The following is a 23,962-nucleotide window of genomic DNA, read 5'->3' as shown; positions in this document are numbered from 1 at the left end:
ATCTGTAACCCCTACTACAGAACCCCGCGTGGGCAATATGAGCATCCTCGATACTGGACGTAGGGCTTCCCTTGCCCGAACCAGTCTAAACCCGTGTCTCCCACGCCACCATCTGAAGCCTTACGCGCATAAAAGAAATTTACTAGTCTAAGTCTTGATCTGCCAATCTTGACAACGACAATATTACTCGATAAACGGAACTTACAGAATCGGCCGGAGATCGTGTCGATGCAGCCCTGCTAACCCGTACGAACTCGTGAAAAGAAGAAAGGTTTTGGCGAAGTCGCCGACTTGAAAGTAAAGTATGAGGAAATAGTAGATTGTTGTATTGATTGATGTGTTGTTTACAGATCTCTAAAGATGGCTATTTATAGCCTGTTACAACCAATTTCCTAACCGACTAGGATCTATCTCTATTTTTAAACGAAAACGAATATCTACAAGTACAACTCATATCGGAATTGGTTATTGTACTCCTGCGGGCCAATCCTCCTTCGTCTTCTCTTTCTGATCCACTTTAAGCCCACATTGGCCCAATTGCTCCAGCCTTCCAATCGGCCGATCTCTACCAACTCCGTCCACCAAAACACTGCAGCGCCAATCGGCCGATCTCCAACTGTAGCACCAATCGGCCGATTCCCAATCGTGACCTTTCAACTTTGCCGCATCAGCCAATCCTTTCTCCTTTTTGATGTCGATTCCATACGTGTCAAAATCTGACGTCAATACATGCCCCCAGTTCCGGAGTAAAACATAATCTTTACTTCAAAATTCTTTTCAACTTCTCCTCCAAAAACGCATTAAAGATATCCTTCCGTTTCGCGGTCTTCTGCCTGCTGATTGCAATCTTTTCGAAATGGGCGCCTGAGACAACCACTCCCCAGAAAATCATGTAGACGACGCGGTAAAAATCCCACCTTTACCCCCTTCTCGGACCGTCCTTAAATACCAGCACGTTCCGCACTTCTTCTTCACAAGCCAATAACTTCCTTTCTTAGCGCACTAGTTTCACCTCCTCTGACGCCTCTTTCGTTTCCAATCTCCTCCTCCAGCGACTCCTTTTCATCCACATTCCACACCATCTCACCAATGGCGGCGCCATCAGAAACTTCACTAGCACCAGAGATCCCGGCGGCAGTAGCTTCATCGGCGGCGGCAGCAGCTTCATCAGCGACAGAGGTCCCACCGACAGCTTCGGCGACAGTAGCTCCACTAGCGGTTCCGCCAGTTATGATGACCTTCATCCCAGAGGTATTTACTGAAACTTTCTTTTTTACCTTTACTGTCCAAACATTTGTTTTAGATCTATTCTTAGTTCTTCTCTCTTTACCTTTTTTAAATGGTTAGGCACCAAATCACCATTCACCTTACCGAAACCCCTGGTCTCATCTATCTAGGTCCTATGGGAAACCCAGACCCAACTGATTTAATCAACTTGGAAACCCATAGGATTCCGTTTAAGTAGTCAACCATGGACTTGGATCATTGGTCAGGCACTTTCAGATCATGGCCGAATGAAACCCCCGGCTGGAAAGAGTGGTATCAAAGGATAGCCAACTCTAAGAGGGTTCAATGGGATGAGCGAAAAATTGGCCAGTGCATCGATCTGTCTTTGTCCCAGATGGAAAGGAATGAACCCTTAGTGATAGCAGCCTCTTATTTTTGGTCCGACGCTCTCAACGCGTTTCTTTTCGGACATGGGCCCATGACCCCCACTCTGGCTGATGTCATAATGTTGACCGGCCTTGACATCTCTTCTCCTGATACCCCCTTTCGTTATTTGGTCAAGCTGACCTATCGGCTAGAAACAAAAGGAATTGGCGGGTGGAAGGGGTTCATCAAAAACAACATGAGGACCGGGACAGTCATAGAGAGGGAGTACGCGACCTTCTTGATGATGTGGCTGGAAAAACACCTCTTCTGCAGTAGAGCAGCTGGTCCATCTTCCAACACGCAGGCTTTGGCTGAAGCATTATCAATAGGAGCGTCTATTCCCCTCGGGAAACACCTGCTGGGATCAGCCTATCATATGCTGCATCAAATTGGTGTCAAATTATCCAAGGGAGAGTCGATTGGAAATCCAGGTGGCCCCTGATGGTTCATCAATCTGTGGCTCAATTTGTATATGAGCAAGATCTCACAGCAACGGGTGGAGCATATGACTTTCCCCAACATTGAGTTAGCGGAAAACCCCACCGTATGGCGTCGATGCACCTCCTTCGGCGAAGCAGCATCGGCTTTCTTTGGTTGCCAATTCATCGCCACCAAGGTAGCCGAATAGTTAAGATGCTTCTATAACGGCTTTAGTGAGGAGACCACCAACTGGTTCCCATACCAGAGATCAGAACCACTTTTCGAGCTCCCCCCTTGCTATGACTCGACGACCAACACTTTTGACGATGACCTCACGGATGATCTGATTAAGCCAGGGATCTTACTGGTGAATTTTTTCTCGGGGAAGGACGCCCCTACTTATGAGGTTTACAACCCATCCGTTGCGGCACATCAGTTCAGCTTGGGTCAGCTGCCGATTTATGCTTTCTTCGCCGGTCGTGCAAAATTCCGGGACGAGCTCACTAAAGGTCTTGATTATAGTCGGTTGTACGACCGGGTGCCTGACTCCAGTACCATTGACCTAGCCAATTGGATAGTAGCCCCATTTGCTGTCCAACAGTTCAAACTATGGTGGACAGAATGGAAACAACATCTCTTCTGTGCATCCCCAGCAATATATTGCAACATCCTGGACCCCGACAACATTGACCCGAACGCAGAGGTACCGTCTCTTCCTTAGCCAATTTTTACACCTTTTTCCTTTTTATACCACTAACTCTTATTTTCCTTACAGTCCGAGAGTCGACTCCCTCCAAGACGCAGCCGGAGCGGTCGGCTTTCTCGTTACCCATACACGGAGTTCCCCCTCATCGGCTACCACGCCCCCCTCAATTGATGACATAACCTACTGATTGAAACAGACCTCGAAGAAGGCTGTAAAGAAGACAAGCTACCGAGTGCGCGCCCACACAGAATCGGCCGATCCATCCGCGGTGGCATCGGCGGAATCTTTGGCTGCGCCGATCCTCCCAGTCATCGAGGAGGTTGATCCCCACGCTGCTACAGAAGCCGGAGCGGCTGCCGCATCTCTGCTATTAGAAGCCTTTCAGGTAACCTTGTATTCACGTCCTCCTGAGTATCCTCCCGATACTGACTTCTTCCCTATATTAGGCTACACAAACTGCCCCGGTGGCTCCACAGCAATTAGCGGCGCCCCAAGCAGAAACCGGAGCACCAGTGCTTCTTCCCAGTGAGGTACAGAATCTCTTAACTCAATTCTTTAATACTTAACCAAAGGCTTGACCGCTCCTGATGCAGTCTATTGGCACGTCAATTGTACTTTCTCAATAGCCATGGGCCAGGAAGGCTCTCCAAGAGGCCGATCCGAGCAGGACGCCAATAATCGTCGAATCCTCCTCCTCTGATGAGCCAGTCGCACCAGCTCCTGAACCAAGGGCAGCACTCCCGCAGGCGCAAGTAGAAGAAATTCACCTCAAAGAAGTAAGAGATCTATTACCTGAATCGGCTGATTTCCTATTACCGTCGGCTAACCTATTCTTTCCACTCTTACTCTTTTGCAGGAGCAGGATACTCCCAATAACAACCTCTTCTCCTTTGCGGTCATGCTTTCTGATGACGAAGAGGTTGCTTCACGTCAGATCACCCTGAGCTCAATCCCCGATGACGTCCGTGCCGAACTTGAGAATATACGGACCCTCCTCCAAGAAGACATTAGCCGATTGGTGGAGGACGCCTCGCCGATTCGGCAGCTCTTCAGTGACATCAACGATCGAGTTCCAGAAGAGGCGGAAGAAGCTCTAGCGCCCACCGCATATATTGAATCAATACAGATCCCAGTGTTCAGGGCTCTGCGCCACATGGCCAATCGTGCCAAGCTGGCCAAAGCTCGTGAGGAGGAAGACTCGTACAAGCACCGGGCCCAAGAGGTACACCATCGGATCCATTTCCTTGAAAACTCCCGCTCGGATATTGTTGGTACTATAGATCGCCTCAAGCGCCGAAGAGCGGAGCTTGCCAAGGAGATGGAGCAAGTAACCAGGGACATAGCCGTTGAAGAGAAGAGACTCCAAGACCTCCCTTCTGTCATCGCCGATCTAAAGCAAGAGAGACAGCATCTAGCCCACGAGGCAATTAGACTTCATCGCCATATGTCAGAAGTCTCTGGATCAGCCGATGATGACCAGCGAGTCTTAGACTTGGCCGATCAAGTTAGACAATGGGCGATTGCGGCCATAATTTACCTCCTTGGATGAACTGTAAAAGTGTTGGCTGCTCTTGTAAAAACATTAATGTCTTTTGATCGTTTGACGTACGAATTCAATCCTGACCCATCCTTCACGGCGGCCTTTCATTCATTACCCTTTTTACTCCGATGGGACGCGTCTTACCAAACCTTCCCCCCTTTTTCTTTCTATAAGTGCAAGACCCCGTATCGCTTCCAAGAGCATTCGCCTTGCTCATCTTTTACCCCTCTGGTACTTTATTCCATTGTCCTCCTTTTCTTCTCCTTCCGTCAACTAGGTATGAGATCTTCCTATGTTCTCCCTCCTCCGGTCTGATCCTTTAACCAGTCTCACGTTGAGCGGTTATATGTTAATCTTTCAGCCGAGACGTCTTAGCCCCGAACTGGAACGGGCGATCAAAATCATGCACTCCGATGAACCGTTATCGCAGGAAGACAAAGACTTGATCAGAGCCCACCATGAAGAACTCAGAGACCATATCCCTGCTGAAGTCCAGCGAATCTGGGATCACATTGATGGCAACTGCAATAGGCGGCCGCCAATAGATAGGAGTCATCCACTCCCTCGCCCGGTCGTCCTTGAAGACGCCGCGGCAGGAACATCTCGACCGCTGCTGGATCAGAGTCATCCTCTTCCACACCAAATTGAGGCTGAAGCCGCGATGAAAGATCTAGAGGAAAGAAGCACCCGCCTCCTGATAGAATTAGGTCGAGTTGAGAGGGAACTTAAGAAAAAGCGTGGTTAATAGATGTGTTGGTATTTTTTGTTCTAAGGGCAACTTGTACCGTGTCGGCCGTGTATCTTATCATTTGTACCGAATAATAAATCGGCCAACCTAAACGAATATCTTTTTTCTCGAGGAGATTTTGTTTTTACATCGGCTACACAATTCTCCAAGAGCTGGCCGTTTCATCTTGATGTGCTCCGCAACCACTTATGCATCGACCCATATACTGGGACAGTATCTTTTCAGGTACCTCCCGTTCAAGGCTCTTGTGACTTCTTCTCCCTCAATCGTCTCCAGAATATATGCGTTTCCCGAAGCGCATCGGCCAATTTTATACGGCCCTTCCCAAGTGGGCAACCACTTACCGAACTTAGGATCTTTAGACCCTATCGGCAACACCAACTTCCAAACCAGATCCCCTTGGGAGAATTGCTTGATTTTAACCTTCTTGTCATACCACCTGGCCACTCTCTTTTTATTTTCCTCAATGCTGATCAGGGTCCTCAGTCGTTGGCCTGCCAAATCATCGAGTTCCCTTTTCATGAGTGAGGAGTAATCATCGATTGTCAGCTGATCCTGAAGTGATGTACGTCTTGACCCCGTTCTTAACTCCCAAGGCAATACTGCTTCATGACCATACACCAATTGATAAGGGGATATCTTAGTGGCCCCATGGCAGGCCATCCTGTAAGCCCATAAAGCTTCGGTCAAACACAAATGCCACTTCTTAGGTTGTTCCTCAATTTTTTCTTTCGATCAACTTTATTATCCCCTTATTGGACGACTCAGCTTGGCCATTAGCCTGAGCATAATATGGAGAAGAACTTAGCAATTTGATTCCCATATCGGTAGTGAATTCCTCGAACTCTCCCGAAGTGAACATCGTTCCTTGATTGGTCGTGATAGTTTGAGGGATACCAAAATGATAGACAATGTGGTCTCTTATGAAATCGACCATGGCGGCTGATATCACGGCCTTTAGTGGGATCGCCTCCACCTATTTGGTAAAATAGTCAGTAGCTAATAATATGAACTTATGTCCCTTGCTTGATGGAGGATAAATTTGACCGATGAGGTCTATTCCCCAACCTCTGAACGGCCATGGCTTGATTATCGGGTTCATGGCCGATACGGGCGCACGTTGTACATTTCCAAACTTCTGGCAATCCTAACACCCTTTATAATATTTGAAGCAGTCTTCAAGGATCGTCGACCAATAATATCCGTTATTCCTAATCATCCACTTCATCTTATGGCCCGATTGGTGAGCTCTGCACACGCCTTCGTGGATTTCTCCCATCAGGATCTTTGCCTCCTCTGTCCCCAGGCATTTGAGCAGAACCCCGTCAACCGTTCGGTAGAACAAGTCGCCTTCTAGTAATACGTACTTTGTGGCTTGAAAACGCACTCGCCGATCCACTTTCTTGGATGGATCTTTCAAGTAATTGACAATCTCTTTTCGCCAATCGTCGGCTGCGAGTTCCAGAGTCATGGCGCCTTGAATCGGCCGATACCCGGATGCATGTTGGGCAAGCCGATTGGCATCCTCATTATAGTTTCTGGGGATATGCTCGATAACCGCGAACTTGAATTCCTTTAAAAGTTGGAAGCAATCTTTGTAGTAAATTCTCAAAACATCATCTTTGCATTCGGATCTCCCCGTCAATTGGTCTACGATGAGCATGGAATCCCTAAAAATTTCCACTGCGTCGGCCTTGATCTCTCTTAATAACTCTATCCCTTTTAGGACGGCTCGGTATTCTGCCTGATTATTGGTCGCCGATGCTTCTACCGGCAGAGAGAAATCATAACATGCCCCCCGAGGTGATATGAGAACGATGTTGATTCCTGACCCGACCCCACATGACGAACCATCAAAGTATAGAGTCCACGAGACCGGCTCAACGATAGCGACTTCTGGTCCGCAGTGTTGGGCGATGAAATTGGCCATGACTTGACCTTTGACAGCTTTGGCCGATTCATATCTTAGGTCAAACTCTGACAAAGCCAAGATCTATTTTCCAATCTGCCCTTTCAAAATCGGCAACGACAGCATGTATTTCATCACATCATCTTTGCATACGACTATGCACTCTGCCGATAACAGGTAGTGCCTGAGTTTGGTACATGAGAAGTAAAGACACAGGCACAGTCGCTCTACCTAGGAAATCTTGTCTCGGCGTCCAGAAGTCTTCTGCTAACATAATATATCACCCGTTCCTTTCCGTTGAACTCCTGTACCAACGCCAATCCAATAGCTCGTTCATCAGCCGATAAGTATAGCTTGAACAGCTTGTCAGCTTGCGGTAGGACCAGTACGGGTGGCGAGATTAGGTATTGCTTGATGTCTTCCAGTGCCTTTCGTTGTTCTTCTCCCCATACAAACTCTTGGTCGGGCTTCAACTTCAGTAACAGTGTGAAGGCTTGAATACGCCCGGACAGGTTGGATATGAATCTTCTGATGAAATTGACTTTGCCAATCAAGGATTGCAACTCAGTTTTATTTTGTGGGGCCACAACTTTATTGATAACCACTATGATTTTCCGGTTGACTTCTATCCCACGCTCATGAACCATGAATCCCAGAAACTGCCCGGCGGACACGCCGACAGCGCACTTGTTTGGGTTCATTTTCAACCCATGCTTCCTTGTGCGTTCCAATACCTCCCGCAAATCAGCCAGATGTTTCTGGTGTCCTTTTGACTTGACCACGACGTTGTCGATGTAGATCTCTACCAGTACACCGATAAGCTTGTGAAATATATAATTCATGGCCCGTTGATATGTAGCATCGGCGTTCTTTAATCCAAAGGTCATTACTACCCACTCGAATAAACCGAGGTGGCCCGGGCACCTGAAAGCCATTTTTGAAATGTCTTCTTTGGCCATTAATATTTGATTGAACCCGACGTTTTCGTCCATAAAACTGATGACTTTATGTCCCGCGGCGGCATCTATTAACACATCGGTTGTTGGCATTGGATACCCATCCATCAGTGTAGCCTTATTAAGGTTCCTGAAGTCAATGCAAATGCGCAGCTTTCCGTTTTTCTTGTATACGGGTACAATATTGGAGATCCACTCGGCGTAATAGCACTACCGAATAAATTTCGCTTCAATTAGCCTTGTAATCTCAGCCTTTATATCAGGTAGAATTTTAGGATTGCACCGTCGTGTGGGTTGCTGATATGGCCGATATCCTGGCTTTATGGGCAACTGGTGTTCAACAATGGACCAGTCTAAACCAGGCATCTCATGATATTCCCAGGCAAAGCAATCTTTAAATTCCTTCAATAAATTTGTCAATTTACACTTGTATTCTGGATCCAAGCTAGCACTAATGTACATCGGCCTTGGCTTGGTGCCGTCACCTAAATCTATCATTTCTAATGAATCAGCCGATGTAAACCTGTGCCCCAACTTCCCATCTTCTCGGACGAACTGATCCATCTAATCTGAATCTTCAGAGCCGACTGCTCGGATCGGTTGTAGGCCAAAGTCGGACACTTTTAGGAAATCGGTGTCCCAAGTTCTTCTGGATATACACTTGACATATTTGCAGCCCCATTGTTGCGTATCGGCCACAGCATAAAGTTTATATTTGCTTTAATCTGAAATATCCTTTTGGGATACAATACCATGATCAAATAGGGGGATGCACTAACACTAATAATGTCTTGCAAAATTTTCCTAGTTTTTCCCATATGCAACAGGGTAAGCCTGAAGAAAGGGAGCATTGCTGGTTGTGGCCGTGCAATATAGCCGTTGTTCCGTGCTCCAACATCAAAGCAAGCACCTTTGAACGCCATTGGAGCAAGTCGAGGATGATTTGCAAGCAAGAAGGGGAGAATGTGAGGATATCACCTACTCGGATATAACCGCATTGGCAAATTTTGATTCAAAGGTGAAACAATTCTTTATCAAGATTGTATTTGATATATTTGATGAATTGATGCTGCACCATGATGTGTGTTCATTGTGATTTTCAGAAATACATACATGGATCAAAAAGATTATTAAACACACATGGAAGGAATGGAGAACCAAAGAAGTTGATTGGGGACGAAGTCCAAGTATTCCCAACATCCTCCACCAGGCCACCACGTCACCTTTGGCCCAAGGAAAGAAAGAGATCAAATCCAACACGTTTTGGAGCTGGATTCGGGCTGCAGCTCTGCGCCAACTTGTGACGGCTGCCATGATCCCATCCGGACTCTGTTTTGGATGCTCAAGTACTCATTGGAATCCTTATGAATTCTATTTTCATACGGATCTAGACTCATATCCATATATATCCTGAGGCGGCCGCAATGATCAAGCTACTACTGAAAGGTTTTTCTATCAAAGGTGTTGTGTCGCCTTATTTTAGCCCAATGGGCCTTGTATCAGGTCGGGTCTAATAAGAACGTGTCCTAGGGTTGGAGCACGACACCAAGACCCCCCGGTCATCTTCCTAGGTATTAATAAGGATTAGAGCCACCACAAAAAGATTGAGTTTTGTTTTGTTGAAAGTTTAGCCATTGCTACTTTCATGTAGACACGTGTGTCGACTAAACCATCCGTTCTACTCGATTCAGAATCCCAACTTTGTGATTCAGATTGGTTTCTATCTCCATATTTGCAATTAAATTTCTTGTTCTACTTGTTCTTACTTGTTCCTTGATTGCTGGCAGGAATTACCCTAGTGGTTTGGTTGATCGTGCTTCTTAAGATTGCGGCGACCGTTAGAGGTGGTGTATCGGTTGCTAAGGCGCAGCATTCTTAGCCGTGAACATCATCTCCATCCACCAATCGAGTTATCCCACGCCCTCACATCGAAAGATCGGGAATCAACCCTAGCGGGTACATATTACTCGCAATATCATGATAAGGAATATGATCATTTCTCCAATCTTCCGGATTGTCTTCTCCTATAGAGATATTAGTAAACATGTAGGCTCCTTGATCGAAATGCACACGTTCATTGACAATAGCACCCTTGTCAACTCTATCTTGCAAAAGGTTAGTACTAACAAGGGGAAGCATAGGAATAGATGGCATAATAATATTAGCAGTATTGGGCAGCATAGGAATAGATGGCATAATAATATTAGCAGTACTGGATCCATTTAGTTGATTACAACCTTGCACAAGAATGGAGATTCCATATTGCTACTAATGTAAATGCGATGTATCATGTATTGTCCGTTGATGTTATATTTGCTAACAACACGATATGTGTGTCTAGAAAAACATGTCAAATCAGCATATCCAAAAAGTCTCTCCTCTAAACAACTTAGATTACACAAAATATCAAATTCAATGCAACACAAAATATTTAAAGAAAACAATAATTTCAGCTCATCTTGATCACTAGTAATATGAATGACATGTCTACTTTCAGCACAAGTGTTTGATTCCATAGGACATATACCATATGATTATTCATTGGTACAACAGAAGCATTGTCACAAAATTCATCTTTATCACAAGGCACAGGACATAAATAATCTTGTGGTGAAGATAAATCAAGAGAAGGTTCCACTGACAGTTGCTCTATGAGAGCATGATTGGTGAAAAAATTTAGCACATCAAGAGAATTCTCACCGTCCGTGAGTGCAGCACCATGGGCAGTACCTGTCAGCTGGAGTAATAGGTGCATTTTAAAGTGATGGTTTTGATTTTGCACATGATGTTGTGAGATTCTCTTTTTCTTTCACGTCCTCCTCATCCTCTTGCTTTTGTTCATAGTCCTGCAAAAGGTTAGGCATAGCAAGGGATACAACAGGAGACTGATCCTGTAAATGATGCACCTCATCATATGAATTAATTATATGAGATGGATTAGCAAAAGTTTATCTAATAAGAACTTTCATATCGTCCCAAGTTTGAGGTTTATCTGATAGACTTAAGGTCTCCCACCAAGTTAAAGTAGAACGTCGCAAGCACTAGTTGCATCTTGCACACATAAAACGATTCATAAATATGTTTATCTATTGATATTTCCTACTTAATGTACTCATCAGCACCTATACCATCATAAGTTGATGGATATGAACAACATGTTATTGTTAGAAGTAGCAAAAGATAGCGCAAATGTGTTATCCCTATCAACTAACAGGTGGTGGAAAGGTGGAACTACACAATATCTCAAGCGTCTTACCAAACTCTTACAAGGTTCTTACCAAAGCAATGCACTGGATGGTATAACCGGTAGCTAGTTGTCACCTTGAGGGAGTGGTACCATGATTGCAAGGTAGAACCAGAACTGACTAGAAGAAAGTATGTGGATCTTGGTGTTGATGGTAGTTAGCACGCTAGTTTGTGAACTGCAAGCGCACGGATCATCGTAGCTTTTTTCTTAGAGTATTCCATCCAAGGTTGATCAATCTGTCGATTAGCATCAAACTGACTAGGGTTTTCCATCTAATCTAATGGATCAATCCTAACATAAAGCATTGATTGCATATGAAGGCAAACTTGTTGTAAAGATTAATATCATGAGTAAAGGTAGATCACATCCACATATATATATGATATAACACCACCAAGGATAGCAAGAGCCTATCATCTTCTAGTTGCAGTTCTAGCCAATGAGCAAGCACATCATGCATCTCATCCAAAGCAATCTTTAAACTACTTCCTCTGGTCAACCTCCCGAAAACCCCCACCCTACACGGAAGTAGACCCTATCATGATTCCCTTATCGGCACAGGCAGTTTAAGGGCACGACCACAAGGTGAATGTGTCTAACTGCGGTGGCTACAACTTTGGTAGTCAAACTATTGGTAGTTACAAAATACCCAAATAGTAGAGGGTGGCTCTAGGACACAACACTTGTCCAAAGAGTTTCTAGGGGACTGAGTGGCTAGAATGTTGTGTCTTAGACGAGCCCAAGGATCGCATTTATAGCCTTGGGAAAATGAACCTTTTTGGTTAGAAGACCCTTCTACCCTTGATACGGCCCCTCCCACCCGTGGCACCCCTTTCAGGGGCACTCTGGTCTTGTGCCTTCACTTTCCGTGCTATGGGGGATTTCCGTACTTAGGGCGGACATGGTGGCCCAGTACAAGGACCCTCCGTACCGGAGATGGGGTCGGTACAACAAACCCGCCCTTAGGACTGACGCACACTTGGCCCAACCATACCCGTGGGCCTTGAGGAAGTTGATGGTGGAGTCCCATCCACTTCGCTAATCATTTCTGGGCTGGGGGACCCCCAGCCCTCTCAGGCTTCCTCCGGCATCCTGCACGTATCTTCCCTGGGTATGCACCCTTGTCTGCTGTCTTGGACTTCTGGATGGAGAAAGAGAGAAGAGAGGGAGAGAACCCTGTTTGTCCATGTCTGGAGGGGCCCCAGCAGATTCGGGGTTCTTCCGGATTGCATGGTACCTTGGGCTTATGACTCATGGCTGATTCCCCAACAGCAGCCCTTTCCCGATGGGTGCCAAGACTTAGCTCGCGGTGGTCGCCGGGGCCTTTTCGGTCGGGCATTTTCAAGCTGAATTCCCAAGCCAACAGAGAGGAAAGGTCCATGGGAACGAAAGGCATAGGTATGAGTCCTTGCTGTCTCGAGGTCTATGATCTTGGGTTGCGGGTTTGGACCTCTGCGGTGAGGTGGGAGAAAACTTCTTGGGTCCAAGACTAGTGGCATGGAGACAAAAGTGGGAGCCGAGGGGTCTGCTCGTACTGCGAGCCCGAGGAGTCTTAGGGTGCGAGGCGTTCATTGTGGCATGGGGTGATGCGTGTCCGCCTCCTGTTGGCTCCTTGAGACTGCGGCTGGGTTTGGTTGCCATGCAGGCCGCACCCGTCCCACCCCACCCTCCAAGCTATAAATTTGACCGCTCTCCCCCCTGGTTTTTTTTCTTACTTGGCTCCTAAGACTTTTGACCACACCCGCTCCCCTCACCTCACACTCGCCTTGCGCCCCCTGCCACCTGCTCGCATTTCCCACCGTCGCCATCAGTTTTCGAGACGGTCTCTTCCCCGCTTCCCGAAATGGCTCCGAAAAGGGATCCCCCTTCAGAGGTTGAGGCTCCGAGGATGAAGAAAATGAAGACGGAGCACCCGATAACCCAAGAGCTCCCCCGGAGCCTAGTCAATGACAACCTTCTCAGCGTCATGGTAGAGCGGAGGCTCATTTCGGACCAGAGGCTTGTTCGCCCTCCCAGATTGGAGAGCGTCCCACCCCCAAGCCTAACGAGGTGGTGGTGTTCGTCAAGCAGTACGAGTGTGGGCTTCATTTCCTGTGTTCGGACTTCCTCTCCTCCGTTCTGGCCTACTACAAACTCAAGATCCAGCACATCTTCCCCAACTCCTTGGTGCATCTCAGCACCTTCGAGTGCGCATCTAGGCAGAAGACGCTATCCCCTCCGCCCGCCTTCATGCCACCTCCGTCTGTCGGAAGTTCCACATCTTCGAGGGCATGAATAAGGAGGTGTGCATGGCCAGGTCTTCTTCCACCCCTAGGACCAAGCTGTAGTCCTGGCCAAGGCGTACAAGGACCACCGGGAGACCACTTGGCTGTCCCAATGGTTCTACCAGGAGGTCCCATCCACTTCCCGAAATAGGTCCACCTGCCAGAAACTGAAGTCCGTGTCTCTTCCCTCCTTGACCGTGGATGACAGCCTCCGCACTCAAATCGCGTTGGTGGGGAGGATTGCGAGATGTTTCGCGATGCGGAACCTTGCCGAGGAATTTCTCACAGCAGGGATTTGGCCCTTGGCCGGCGGATAGGAGTTTCTGGCGGTCGGCGACGGCTAAACTCCCACCGTAGTGGGCCGGGACCAGCAGGGGAATTCTTACTTCCAAAAGAGGTTTAAGTGGACCCTTCCTAGTGAGTGCCACTCTTTCGTGCTCTGAGACTTGCTACAGCTCTCCGCTGACCCCCAAGTGCTGATCCCTGCAGACCTGACTCTACAAGAGGTAGAGGAGAAGGCGATAGAGTTGTTGGGCCCTTACCTACCTTTGGAGCACAACGCCTAGGCCTCGCTGGTGTTGGGCTCGCGAGTGAATCGGATCCTCGCCATTAGGGGCGTGGCGACTCCAGAATGCCCCAACCTCCAGAGAAGGCTCTGAAGGGGGAGAGGAGCCATGGTCGAGGTGCGAGCATGGTGTCGCGTGATCAGACCGGGGGCGCAGCTCCTTCCTCTCGCCGCTCGGAGGAGGTGGCAGGCGAAGAGGAGGGGTGAGATGAGGAGGCGCCCACTAAGGAGTCCTCCCGCGGTACTCCTTCTCCTAGACCTGTGAGGATGGACCCCCTACTCCGTCTCCCCCTTCCTCTCGTTCTGCTCCACTGGCATCGCACGTGGGCGGATCGGGCTCCACCTCCTGTGGGCCTCATCCTTCATTCTGAGTCCCGGGGCTTTGCCCCGACTTCAGCAATGACGAGGAGGAGGAGATATGTAAGCTGTTTGATTCCCCAATGCGGGCTATGTTGTCTCTGCTTTCTTAATGGATGGCTCAATGGGCGCTCTTACTGTCACCTGTAGGGGACGCTGGTCCATCCGCCGTGGAGGAGGAGATGGTGATCTGTTCCGGCAAGGAGACAGGCGGTGATGACGGAGAGGAAAGGAGCCCCGCTCCTAAAGATGTTTCGGTCCCCCACCCGGGTCGGGGGAAGGGCCTGTTCTGCGCTCCATCAATGTGGGCAGGGCTGGTCATTCTGGAGGACCTAATGGGACACCCAGGTCCCCGAAAGAGGTTGGTCTCCATGGTGTTCGGGCTTTGGCTTCCCACCTTCCAGGGACTGACCTGGGATCTCCCGGCCGAGGAGGTGCACGAGGTGCTAGCTGCCTTAGGCGTGCAGGAATGGTCATTCACCGCCTCTTGTCTCTTCAGTGCTCGTCCCCTCACTTTTCCTTACCACTGTGGATATACACTCCTTTCAGGTGGCCGTATTGGCGTAGGCGGCCTCCGCGGCCTCCTTCGCTTCCCGTGAGAGTGCCGCTGAGACCCGCGTGCAGAAGTTGGATGCGTGATGAGAACATCACCTGCTCGGATACAACCATATTAGCAACATTTGATTCAAAAGTGAAATAATTCTTTGTCATGATTGTATTTGATACATTTGATGGATTGATGCTACACCATGATGTGTGTTCATTGTCATTTTCAGAAATACATACGTGGATTAAATACAGTGTTAAACACGCAAGGAAGGCATAGAGGACCAAAGAAGTTGATTGGGGGTCAATTTCAAGTATTCCCAACATCCTCCACCCGGCCACCATGTCACTTTTGGCCCAAGGAAAGAAAGAAATCAAATCCAACATGTTTTGGGGCTAGATTCGGACTGTAGCACTTGCCAACTTGCGATGGCCGCCACGACCTCATCCCGACTCTATTTTAGGCATTCAAGTACTCCTTGGAATCCTTATGAATTCTATATTCATATGGACCTAGACTCATGTCCATATCTATCCTGAGGCGGTCGCAATGATCAAATTACTACCAAGAGATTTTTCTATCAACGGTGCTGCGTCGCCTTATTTTGGCCCGACTGGCCTTGTATCAAGTCAGGTCCAATAAGGATGTGTCCTAGGGTTGGAGCATGACACTAGGATGACTAGGTCCCCTGGTCGTCCTCCTAGGTATTAGTAAGGATTAGAGCCACCATAAACAGATTGGGGGTTTTATTTATATTAAGTTTAGGTTTTGCTACTTGCTTGTAAGCACGCGTGCCAGATCAGCTGCCCGTCTTCTTGTCTTCGGAACCGCATCATTATTGAGATTCAGTTTGAAACCTTCATCTTTATCTAGTAAATTCAGTACTTGTTATACTTGTTCTTGCTAGTTTTTCGATTGCTTGCAGAACGAGTGACCTAGTGGTTGGGTGACGCGCTCCACAAGATTGCAGCGACCATTGGAGGTGGTGTATCGGTTGCGAAGGTGCAGCATTCTTGGAAGGCTGTAGTCTGGCCGTGAATGTCATCTCTATCCACCAATCGAGTTATCCCACGCCCTCTCATCGAAAGATCGGGAATCAACCCTAGCGGGTACTTATCAATTGGTATCAGGGCAAAGTTGATCGGTGAGAGACTTTCAGTTCTTTGCTGTCTTTAACCTCCTACAGTAAAAAAACCCAAAAAATTATTAGATTAGTTTTTCTTAATCCTAAAGACCCTTTGAGCCTTTTACTAGTGCTGCTTAGTTAGAACTTGTTGAGTCTTCAGTTGAATCGGTTGTGTCGAGTTGCTGGTCTTAGTGTGTAGTCTTTTAGAGTTTCGAGTTCTCATCACGTTTTTGTCGCTTCCACTGTTGCTGCTGCTGTTTGTTGATTTCATATCTATCAAGATTCCAATTTGGTTTAGCTTGTCATGAATTCCAAGCTAGTTGCTTCTACTACAATTGTGTGAAAAAATAAAGAAAATGAAAGAAAGAAAAAAATAGGAAAGAAAAAGGAAAAAAAATAGAAACAAAGAAAAAAAACAGGGGCTATTCCTTTTGTTCCTCTTTTCTTTCGGTGGTGCTTCATGACCTCCTTTGTGTCCAGGCTCGCATCTCTAGCACGGTCTTGCCTAGAATCAGCACAGTACCACCGTTGAACGATTACTCAGCTTACTTTTGTGACTAACGTGGTGCTAGTATTTTCCCCTACTTAAGCCAACTGACAGCTCCACATATTTGACTACAACTTGATAGGTTTTTGTTGCTGCAGCACTGATATACTTCACTCCATGGTTGCAGACTTGTTGGTTGCCGTCACCTCCTATTTGGCTTGGTAAGAAGTTGTAAGGGCTTGTTTTAAAATAAGTTAAGTTTGAGAGAATTACAACCGACACATCCTAGTAGTTGACAAGAGGATACATATTATTTTTATGTTTCTTGTTTTTTGCTAATCATGGCAGATGATACAGAAATTTTTGAGCTGTTGAAACTAGACCCTCATATTCAGGATGTCATTCAACACTTGCCGTTATATGATGGTAAGTTTGATCCTAAAGCGTACATTGATTGGAAGTTAAAAGTAGAGAATGAATTTGATGAGCATGACCTATCCGAGAAACAAAAGATTTATATTGCCTCTAATATTTTGAGTGAATATGCTTTACTAGAATGGAAACACATTTGTAGGAACAAGAAGTTCTAGAATCTTGGGAAGACTTCAAATTTCTTTTTAGAGATGCATTTGTTCCTGCATATTATGTTGATTATTTGCTTGCAAAATTAGACAACTTGAAGCAAGGTAGTAGGACTGTGAAAGAATACTTCCATGATTTTAAAATTTATATCATGTATGGTGGATTAGATGAATGCATGGAAGATGTTATGAGTAGGTTCATGAGTGAGCTCAATTCTGAAATTCGAACCTTGTTAATTAGCAATTCTTATAGCCATATTGGTTAATTGTTTTGTCTTGCTCTCAATGCTCAAAAGGAGATTCTATTATCTGTGAATACTTGTAAGAATGATGTGACCCATTATGTCCAAAATTTGTTCACACTCCATGCTAATGAAGAGCAACAAATAGTGGAACCCACTGCTGGTTTTCCATTGTCACAAAATGATTTACTTGTTGTCCTTGTGATAAAGAGGACTTGTGTGCTGATGATTCTTTTACTCCTATACCACAAGTAGCGAATAAGTGTGATACTTTTGGTTTGGAACCATACAAATGTGCTGAAGATAAGCTTTTTCATCCTATTACTTGTGCACAAGATGAACTGAATTTGCTATCCTCTTTAAATACTTTGGGTTATATTGAATTTGATATTCTGTGTAATCTAAATTGTCTACAAGAGAGACTTAAATTTGATTTTGGTTTGCCAAGTTTTAATCATTGTTTGCTTCATGCAATTGGCAAATATGACAGCAAAGGAGAATATTTTGTGCATAAAGTTTATATTTGCTTTAATCTGAAATATCCTTTTGGGCTACTGTGGCGGAACCACCTCGGATTAGCTTGATTAAGCAGGGTTAAGCCGCCTAACATGCGACACTCCTGCCTAAACCGAGCTAACACGAAGTGCCGTCGGATTTCATCCGATTTAACCACTTAAACAGGATCGAGTTTAGCAAACCCACACGAAGGTGAGTGGTTACAGAGAATACAACAAGTCCACTGAGTTAAACAAGTTTTACCCATTTTAGTTCAACCATAAAATCCAACATCAGAGTTTTACAAAATTCAAAAGAACAACAGAGAAAACACTAGCGGAAGACTTCGTCGGGGTCGGATGTCCGGGCGAGGCCAGCCAGAACATCACTGAGTCCTCCCCTCGCCATCCGAGAAGGGGTCCCACTCGACCGTCCAGCCTGGCGGGAGCTGGGGCGGCCAAGCACCAACCAGAGAGGGGTCGGACGCAGCAACTTCACCTGAAAAACAGAAGCCACAACAAGGCTGAGCTACTAAGCTCAACAAGACTTAACCGATAGGAGTAAGGACTACTCCTCCTTCTAGACATGCAAGGCTTCTTGGCTGAGGGGTTTGTTGGCCAAAAGCACTAAGTAACCCTATTTCAAGTTTTAGCTCCGGTTCTAGGTTCATTTAGCAGTCTAGGTTGTGCCACCTATTCTAAGCATTCATAGAACCAAACAAGATGTGTAGATATAACAACAAACATTGCCATCATCAGATTCCTCATTTACTCAGGGTGACATAGCGATCAAGCAATCTCAAGCTGTGAGAGGCAGACGAATCGATTCGAGTTCCTTAACCATGCATGGTGAACCTAGCCTCACGACATCCGCGCACCCGGAGGTCGCTTCCTGTGTCGGCCTTCCCCATCAATCCCCTAAACCGTGTCGGGCCCATTTCCTTTGGTGCAAGGTTCCACAGACTCGGCCTCTGCCGTCTTGTGACCACGCTTGCCACCACGTGCAACAACCAGCAGGGGAAACTCCGTTCCAAGAATAATGGGGCGACCGCTCACGTCTAGGTTCAATCCGGTACTAGGCTTCCTCATCCCATACTAAGTATGAGGCTAGTACTTTCAAACACTTGATCACGAACACCACCGCTGTTGGGCCTTAGCAAGATTTCATAGACAGACGGGGTGACCATCCGACCACCAAAAAGTTACCAAAACCCTGCCCCGTCCATCGTCCTTATAGTTATAACAGGAGAGTAAATCATGCAACTCCTACAACTCGCGAGTGACAGGAAATCACTCGACTTTTACCGTCTCCTAGTTAAGCAATGCAGCTACTCGGTCCAACAGCTAGTGCTCAGATCATGGGTTACCTGAGTCATGCATCTAGGGTTTCACACTACTCCTATACGTAAATGCACAAGCATGCTATACGGAAGGCATGCGCAAGTTTGGCAAAACACGTAGGATTCTCATGCAACCGGGGCTTGCCTTCAAGCAAGGAGGACGGGAACTGTTCGGCTTCGGGGGCGACTTCGGCTTCGGAGGACAGGAGCTCGGCTACAGCTTCTTCTTCTGGCGCCGGGTGAAGCTCGTAGAAACCGTCGGCGAGGTGCAGCTCTACACGAATGCAATGCAAGGGTTAGCTTAGACAGTTATTTCAACAGCAACACTGGCTCGCCTGAGCCCAGAAACTTGCGACAAAGAGTAGGAGGTTATGGTGGTTCGAGAGAGCTGATGATGATCAAGAGGTAAGGGTAGGAAAGGAACTAGTGGTCTGATCCTTGAACTAGAGGATGTGATAACTGGGATCCTTAGACGCAAGCGCTGAAGGGTTCCCAGGTTTTACACATACACCCTTGAGTTGAAGAAAAAGATCACAGCCAAGCCCTCGGGCGAGGCGGATAAGGGTCAGCGGAACAGACAGGGTCGGGCGAGACGGAACTGGGGTCGGGCGGATAGGAGGGGTCGGGCGAGGCGGACTAGGGTCGGCAACTCACCTTCTTCCTGAAAGGAAAGCTTGGGGTCGGGAAGAAGCGAACTTGGGCGGAGGGACTAAAGCTTCGAGCAAGGGCTACGACTGGCAATGCTCCGGCGGCGGCGCTACTTCTTGCGGATCACAAGAGAGCTCTTACGCAGCACGGAGGAGCAAGCTGCTGGGTGACTTGGAGGAACTGAGAGGGAACTGGGAGAAGAACTTCTCAAGAACTGGGTGGGTGGCACTAGGAGCTTGAGCAGGGAGCTAGAGAAAGCTGAAGGCAACAAAGGCGGAGGGAACTCCGGCGACGGGGGCATTCCTTTTATAGCTGCTGGAGCAGGGAAAAGGAAACGGCGCGGAGAGAGAGAAGGGGAGCGGCGCGAAGGCCGGGGAGAAGCAATGGAGTGCTCTGCCGTGGCGGTGATTGAGCAAGGAGGGCGGTGCTGCAGAACTCCGGGGGTGACGCCAGCGATCATTGCGTTCTGCCGTCAGGGCGGCGTAGGAGCGGGTAGACTGGTGGTTGAGGTTTGGCGGAAAGCGGGCATCGTCGTACGGAAGAGGTGATAGAAGCGACCGGTTTAACGGCGTTAGAATCAAGGGCGCACAGGTGAGAAGACAGGCGGACGCGGGCGCGGGGGAGAGCGCGGAACAACAGATTGTCGGGCAGCTTCTGACAGAGCGGGGAAAGGAACTGTCGCGGCCGCGGTCAGGGTTGGCGGTGGAGGAATCGTCGTGTAGCGACGACCGGGCGGCGCAACTGTGGCTGAAGGGACGGAAAAGACGGGCGACATCGGGCTCTGGGGTCGGGATCTGGTGGCGTGATGATGGGCGTGGGAGGCGAGGCTCTGCAGAAAGGGGTGCAGAGGGCTTCCGCTGCCATTGGGGAAAAGGGGCGCGGGAACCCACTCTGTTGCTTGCCAGGGACAAAACTGAGCGGCCGCGTCGGAGAAGACGAGCCACGCGGCAGGAAGACTCTGAGGTGGCCATGCGACTCGAGTGCGGCTGTCGCGGAGGATCTGGAAAAGATCGCACGGGTCCACCGGTGGATAGATCGGACGGGTGAGGAAGATCAGCAGGATCCGACGGTGGGCTGAGCTCGCCGGGGTCGGAAGAGGAGCAAAGCGGCAAGGGGTCGGATCCAGGGGTCGGGACCTGGCGGAAAACTGAGCACTTAGGTGCGGTCAAACAAGACAGCTGACTAAGGTTAAGGGCTGCGATCAAGACTAACTGGAAAGGCTTAGGGGTCGGTCGTTACAGCTACAATACCATGATCAAATAGGTGGCTGCACTAACACTAATAATGTCTTGCAAAGTTTTCCTAGTTTTTTCCATATGCAACAAGGTAAGCCTAAAGAAGGGGAGCATTGCTGGTTGTGGCCGTGCAATATAGCTGTCGTTCCGTGCTCCAACATCAAAGCAAGCACCTTTGAATGCCATTGGAGCAAGTCAAGGACGATTTGCAACCAAGAAGGGGAGAATGATGAGGATATCACCTATTTGGATACAGCCATATTAGCAAATTTTGATTCAAAGGTGAAACACTTCTTTGTCATGATTGTATTTGATACATTTGATGAATTGATGCTGGACCATGATGTGTGTTCATTGTCATTTTTAGAAATACATTCGTGGATCAAAAATAGTGTTAAACATACATGGAAGGCATGGAGGACCAAAAAATTTATTGGGGACTAAGTCCAAGTATTCCCAACGTCCTCCACTAGGCCACCACGTCAATTTTGGCCCAAGGAAAGAAAAAGATTAAATTCAACACTTTTTGGGGCTGGATTCGGACTGCAACACTGTGCCAACTTGCGACGGCCTCCACGACCTTATCCAGACTCCGTTTTGGGCATTCAAGTACTCCTTAGAATCCTTATGAATTATATTTTCATATGGATCTAGACTCATATCCATATCTTTTCTGAGGCAGTCGCAATGATCAAATTACTACCAAAAGGTTTTTTTGTCAAAGGTGCAGTGTCGCCTTATTTTGGCCCGATGGGCCTTGTATCAAGTCAGGTCCAATAAGGACGTGTCCTAGGGTTGGAGCATGACACCTGGACGACCAGGCCCCTTGGTCGTCCTCCTAGGTATTAATAAGAATTAGAGCGGCCACAAACAGATTGGAGGTTTGTTTAGATTAATTTTAGCTTTTGCAACTTGCTTGTAAGCACGCGTGCTGGATCAGCCACCCGTCTTCTTGTCTTCGGAACCCCATCATTATTGAGATTGAGTTTGAAACCTTCATCTTCATCTAGTAAATTCAGTACTTGTTATACTTGTTCTTGCTAGTTCTTCAATTGCTTGCAGGAGGAGTGCCCTAGAGGTCGGGTGACGCACTCCACAAGATCGCAATGACCATTGGAGGTGGTGTATCGATTGCTAAGGCACAGCGTTCTTGAAAGACTGTAGTTAGGCCAGGAACGTCATCTCCATCCACCAATCAAGTTATCCCATGCCCTCACATCGAAAGATTGGGAATCAACCCTAGCGGGTACTTATCAAGGCGGCACTAGCAAAGGCCCATAAGGCGAAAAAAGAGGCCACGGAGAAGGCTTCGTTGGCTGAGGTAGCCCAAGCTGTGGCCCTCCACGACTTGGCCGCAAAGAAGTCCATGTGGGAGGAGGCGGACCAGAGAGCAATGCGATCTCGGAGCAGCTCTGCCAAGGGACACTTGGGGCCTGGTCCGCTGTGAAGGAGATGAGCAAGGCTCTTCCCTTGATCGTTGTCGACGTCGATCCTCGGTCACATGACCGGGGTGACCTCGTGGAGAGCATCGGCTGGCTCTGCTGTGGAATCAAGAGCATCGTTCCTAGAGCCACCAGTTTTGTCAATTTTTTGTGCGCAGATCTCTTGGCGGGTGGCCCTCCTAGCAATTCACAAAGCTGGATGCGACTATCTCTGAGCCGTGAAGGAGAGGATCCAGGACCTGCCTGATGACGCTGCGGCCTTCCTCGAGCAGGTTCGGGCTGTGAACTCCCTATCAAAGGCCCTCAGGGAGTACTGGCTGAGCCGCGGGAGCGAACTAGCCTATGTCCTAGTTGTTACATAGGCCCAAGCCATTTCCATGGCTGACGTGGGGGTGACCCTGGCCGATCTGAGGTCCCTGTAGGTAATAAGGACCTTCGGAGCAATCCCCAAGTTTGAACTCTTCGCTAGCCAGCCCCTTGGCGCCCGAGGCTCCCACCGGGTGTTAGTTTTTGTTGTCCTAGGCTTCTTTTGATGGTTTCACTTAGCTTTTGTGTGGGCTCCCGCCTTGTAAAAAATTATCAGAATGTAACCCAGCCCTCCGGCCCGACACACTTTCAGGGCTAATGAATGAAAGAAAGTTGGCGTTTTCCTTACTATTATTCTTCTTTAGTTTGTTTTGTCCAGCCACCAAGGCATTGTCAGAAGTTTCCAACCATCCCCCTGAGAAAAACCACGCTCCAAGAAAGGATTCCCCGATCGTCCGGACATTCGGGCCGCAGCCATTTTGGAAGTTTTCCCGAAGGCTTTCCTTCATCACGGAGTGTTGGTTACGGGCTCCTTCTTGCAGGACTAGTCGGAGTGGTTGGAGAGGCAGCCGTTCCAACCCGATTGTTAGCATCACCTCAAAGAAGATTTTTCCGAATTTGTCGAAGAATGCGGCCACCTTTTGGACCAGTTAAAGCCTGACTAGCTTCCATGCTTATCCCCTCATTCGGGGGGCCTAGATTCTTCTGGATCCATTTCTGCGGCTTCTCTAGTAGGAGAAACTAAATTGGGTGCGTCTAATAGTAGGGCCCCCGACGAGGCCCCTCGTCCCCTTCGTTAAGAGGGGAGGGTTTTTCCACCTAGGATTCTACCGATCGGGAGGTGTAATTCTTTTCCCTTCTTACTATGATCAATAAAAAATAGCTATGTATATTTTCCACCTTGCAAAAACTCCCCGGCTCTCTTCCGGGTCTATGTTGTGTTTCAGCATGGAGCCCAGAGTGGGGGTGTGTCCCCCCACTCCTCCCCCTCCCTTAGAGCCGGGAGGGAGCTGAAAAAATGTAAATTGCCCTTGTACATGTTGGAGGTATGCCCTAGAGGCAATCATAGAGATGATGATATTCCATTTGTATCCATGATTTATATTGTGTTCCTTGAATATCCATTAAAGGCTACTTGAATTGATTTGC

The sequence above is a fragment of the Setaria viridis genome, chromosome 3 (genome assembly GCF_005286985.2).
Source record: "Setaria viridis chromosome 3, Setaria_viridis_v4.0, whole genome shotgun sequence".
NCBI lineage: Eukaryota > Viridiplantae > Streptophyta > Magnoliopsida > Poales > Poaceae > Setaria > Setaria viridis.
This window is presented reverse-complemented; position numbering follows the sequence as displayed.